Here is a 5243-nt window from a genome sequence, read left to right as displayed (position 1 = left end):
CCCCCGTGGACCCGCTAGCCGCGCTGGAGCCACCGAGTTGGAGGCGGTTTCGGATCCCGGCGGGAGGAGGGAAGGCGGAGCAAGGCAAAGCGAGCGTGCGCAGTAGCGGCCAGCAAGACGCATGCTCATTTGGCCTCCGGCTCCTAAGGTGACCTTCCCGGAGGGAGGGGGAGGAGTCAGAGGGAGGGCGGCACAAAGGGGGTGGGGCTTAGGCCCAGAAGGGGCGGAGCCATCCAATTTGAATTCTGGCCTTGATTAAACTCCTTTCTTCCTGAGAATTTGTTAAAATTGCCACTCATCTCTGACTGTTCAGATTTTAGCACTGAGACTAGAGAACCCCTCGGTCCCGGGCAAATTGGGACAGTTAATGAATGATTACAAAGACGACTGGCAAAGGTGTCGTTCGTTCATTCATAAGTATGCAAGAAGCACCTGCTATGTGGCCTGCGCCAGGCGCTCTGGGATGCTACAGCGAGTGAGCAAGCCACTTACTAAATTCCCTCTGCACTGGCGGAGATGGACAAGTGACGGGACAGTTAGAGTACACTGCGCTCTGCTCTCTAAAGTAGGGGTGCGCTCAGGGCAGGGCACCCTGTCCTTGATGCGCCAGAATGATTTCAATCATGCGTCAAACATGATGCATTGGGCCTGGGATTGTGGCTCAGCTGTAGAGCGCCCGCCTAGCACGGGCGGGACGGGGTTCGATCCTCAGCACCACATACAAATAAAGGCATTGTGTTGTGTCCATCTACTCCTAAAAAATAAATATTAAAAAAAAAACATAATCCATCCTCTCAATCCCCACAACAATCCTATAACTGAGGTTTTTTGTTTTGTTTTGTTTTTTAAGTTGCCATTTAGTCAAGGGAACTGCTTCTTCCAGCGCCCTTCCTGCATCTTCTCAGAGTCTGATTTGGGGACTTGATTAGCTGGAGTGGGCGTGGCCCCGGTGCTGGGGTGGGCGTCACTTGGTGTCGTCCCAAGCATCTGTGAGGGTGGATGCCTTTCTAGGTCCTGGTGTTTCCCAGGGGTGGTGTCTTTCCCTCTTTATCCACTTTATTTGCTAAAGACAAGGCACCATCTTATAGTCTTTGGCTTCCATGCTCACAGCTCATTTCTCCACTGGAGAAATTAAGATGGCCAGAAGAATTGTTGGCATGGGGTTAAATTTTTGGAGTCCTGGACTGGAACCAGGCTATTCTGCCCATGTGACTTTATTAAAGGGGGGGTGCAGTGAGACCCCCAGCTCACCCTGAGTCTTCCCCTCAAGGCTTTGTGACCTTGGACAAGTCCCTCCACATCTTTCCTTACCTGAATCATTAGGGTGTTGGCCAAGTGATTTAAGATTCTGTGATTTGAATGGCTGCTTTGGGGGAACTGGTGATGAGGTAGAGGTCATCCTGACCTTTCTGAAGGACGGGCCCAGCACTGGAACAGGCTTCTCCAGTTTGCCCCATGGGTTGAAATGGGTGCCCAAATTGGCTGAATCCTGGAAGACTGTCACCTCCCTCTGCTCCTTGTGAGGTGAAGGAAGAATGTGCGTGGGATATGTTTCTAGAGATTTCATCCTCGAGGCAGGATCAGGGCTTTTCATCTGAAGGCAGGGGCCACCCCCTGCTTTGTGCAGGTCACCTTGGCAAAACATTCTGGGCCAGCAGAAGTGAGACCTTGATTTATGGAGGGGCACTTCGTGCCAATGGGCCCGAGCACCCTGCGGTCACATCATTCCTGAGCTTCATGGGGATTTGGGGAGCTTAAAGTTAGATAATAAATTCCTGGGCGGCTGCACCTCCGCCTGAACTTTGGGATTCCATAAAGGTCCAGCTGTTGAAGGACTTAGAGGTTTTCATGGTCTGCCCCTGACTATCTTCCCAAGGTGTCCTTGGGATATGACCCCAGATTTTTTTGTTTCCATTCATCCTGAGAGTGACTTACTGCGTTTCACTAGACACCATGCCAGATGCTTTATGTTATATTGAACGTCATTTCTTACAAATATGTTGACATGGGCTGTCTCATCTGGTCCTCACAGCAACTATCGGGTTGGAATAAGTGTCTTCATTTTACACTTTTTTATTTTGGGCACTGGGGGTTGAACCCAGGGGTTCTTAACCACTGGGCCACATCCCTGGCCCTTTTTTATATTTTATCTAGAAATGGGGTCTTACTGAGTTGTTTTGGGCCTTGCCAGTTGCTGAGGCTGGCTTTGAACTTCTGAACCTCCTGTCTCAGCTTCCCTAGCTGCTGGGATTACAGGCATTCACCACTGCGCCCAGCTTACAGATTCTCTTATAGGAGGAAAGCTGAGCAATTTTGGGTGAGAATTATGCTTTAGGAGTTCTTTCTTCCCTCAGGGCTGGGAATCAAGTTCAGAATTAAAAATTAAAACCGAAAAGTATCATGTTGTATCAATTGTCTTTTGTATCATCAACCTATTCTAGTTTCTTGTAATTTAGGGCAATCTAAAGGTTATTCCTCTAGCTGGAGGGCTAAGGAGAGTTAGATTTAGGGGAAATATCAGATGACTTTATTATCTGGAAGATTTATTTGCCTCTGAGACAAACCTGCTTCACTCTAAATCCATACTTACTCCCTGTGGTGGGACTGTGGAGCCTTCTCACCCATAATGTAGGAAGTCATTTGCCTTGAGTACCCCAGCCACTGCCCTCTTCGTCTCTCTGGCTGATCCTCTCCTTTGACTCGGCTGTCCCCGGGGCATCTCTAGCTGGGTGTCCCATGGCCCTTCACACTCAACCTGTCCCCAGTGTACGTACCACCTGCAGGGTTCACACTTCTGCTCTTCTCAGTACTGTCACCCGCCCACTCTCCACCACCAACTGCCACTGTGTGCTCCAAGCCTCCAGACACCCCTCCCCGTCCTCACCTCTGTGCCCTTGTACACCCCAGTGTCTGGCAGCAGGAGTGTCCTGTCCTCCTTCACATGGTGGATTGTCATCTTTGAAGATTCAGCTCCAATTTTCTCCTCCCTTAGAAGATCACTCCTGGGCCAGCCCTAATAGAATAGCTCTGCAGCAGCCATCAGCGAACCTGTTGAACAACTCCCCTTCCCATGTGTCTTTCTCCCCTCCGGGGGCTGTTTGAGGGCTTGGCCCATCCCCGCTACTTTATTTTCTTTGAATTTATGGCTATCTGTAAGTCTGTTTGAATTTTTTTTTTTTGGTAGAGGGGAATTGAACTTGTGTGTGTGTGTGTGTGTGTGTGTGTGTGTGTGTGTGTGTGTATAGTTGTAGTTGGACACAAGAACTTTATTTTATTTATTTACTTTTATGTGGTGCTGAGGATTGAACCCAGTGCCTTGCACATGCTAGGCCAGTGTTCCATCTCGGAGCCACAACCCCAGCCCCCCTTTTTGTTTTTATTCAGACAGGGTCTCACTAAGTTGCTTAGGGCCTGGTTAAGTTGCTGAGGCTGGCTTTGAACTTTGGATTCTCCTGCCTCAGTCTCTGGAGTTGCTGGGGTCACAGGTGTGCATCACCACTTCTTGCTGAATTTTTTTTTTCTTCTGGTGCTGGGGTTTGAATCCAGGGCCTTGCACCACCGAGTTATGTTCCTAAACTCTTTTTATTTTTATTTTGAGGCAAGGTTTTGCTGAATTGCTCAGGCTGGTCTTGAATGTTCAATCCTCCTGCCTCCGCCTCCCACGTACCTGGAATTACAGGTGTGCGCCACTGTGCAGGCTGTTTTGAATTTATATACATATATATTGTTTATGAACCTTTATTTTACGCATTTATTTATATGTGGTGCTGAGAATCAAGCCTGACTGGGGTGTTCTGGAGCCTGACTCAGTGATTGGCACACAGTAGGTGGCCAATAAATACTTAATACATGAACAATTCATTTTTGTTTCTAAAATGCCTGACTTGGGACCTGGCATAGAGTAGGTATGCAGTCGATGTTGGTTAGTTGAATGAAGCAGTACACAGAGGATGAGCCGACCCTGTTTCTTGTAGGAGGTGAAAGGAGAGACTGGGGACAGCTTAGCAGAGAAGTGATGACTCAGGCAGCTCCAATTCTCAGGGCCAGAACTTGGGTGAGTCGAGGGAGGCATTCACCAGGGGCATCAAATTTAAGAGGCCCCCAAAACTTGGCAATTGAGACAGATAATATTTTACTACAACATTTATTTATTTATTTATTTATGATGCTGGGGATTGAACCCAGGGCCCTGTGCATGTGAGCTATATCCTCAGCCCTTAATACAATATTTTTAAAAACAAAATGCAAAAAAACTCAGGAAGAATACAATAGCAACATTTTAAGTAAAGATGGTGTTCCTGGCCCGGCATGCTAGTGCACACCTGTAATTTCAGGGATTCAGGATTCAGGAGGCAGAGGCAGAGGCAAGGATTGCAAGTTCAAGGTTAACTCAGTAATTTAGCAAAACCCTGTCTAAAATGAAAAGGTCTGGCCTGGGGTTGTGGCTGACTGGTAGCATGTGTGAGGCACTGGGTTTGATTCTCAGCATCACATATAAAAATAAATAAAATAAAGGTCCGTTGACAACTAAACAAACAAACAGACAGACAAATAAATAAAGGTCAAAGGGGATGGGGCTGTAGCTCAGTGGTAAAGCGCCCGTGGTCCAATCTCCAGTACTGCAAAGGACAACCAGTATTCTCCAAGCAAAGCAAGAGGACTTAGCCAGCACGGAGGCTGGGAGTTCCTTTTCACTTGGTGCTGACCACAGACAGCTCTTACTTTGACTGTTTTTTGAACCACTTCCCCTATCCTTAGTCTTACGAACCCCTGTTTGTTTTCTCGAAGGTTTCAGTACTAAAATGCTTTCTGGGTACCTCAAGGGGGTTGGGTGCACTTTCAGGGACCAGAGAAGAAGGGAGGAGGGAGCCTGGTGGATGGGGATGGAGGAGAAAGCCGGGGATGGGTGGATGGATCCACTCTCCCCCCAGCCCAGGCCTCCACCAGGCCTGGTCCTCTGACCTGCAGGCAGGGCAAGCTGGAGACCCCACGGAGGGTGTGGCAGCAGAGCTTCCTTCTCCTCTCTTAGCTGCAGAATGAGTCCCTTCCATGGGTCATTGCAGGCAGGGCTGGCACTACAGCGAGATTTGCAAACAACTAGGCTCTTCCAAGTCTATCCCAGCTCTCTGGGATATTTTTCTTCTAGGTTGCAGTGTGGTTAGACACTGTGGGGGCTCTAGAGAGGAGGTGAAAACCCCCTCCCAGGGCTGGGGTGGTGGCTCAATGGTAGAGCACTTGCCTAG

Source organism: Spermophilus citellus (assembly GCF_964194105.1).
Source record: "Spermophilus citellus genome assembly, chromosome: 9".
NCBI lineage: Eukaryota > Metazoa > Chordata > Mammalia > Rodentia > Sciuridae > Spermophilus > Spermophilus citellus.
This window is presented reverse-complemented; position numbering follows the sequence as displayed.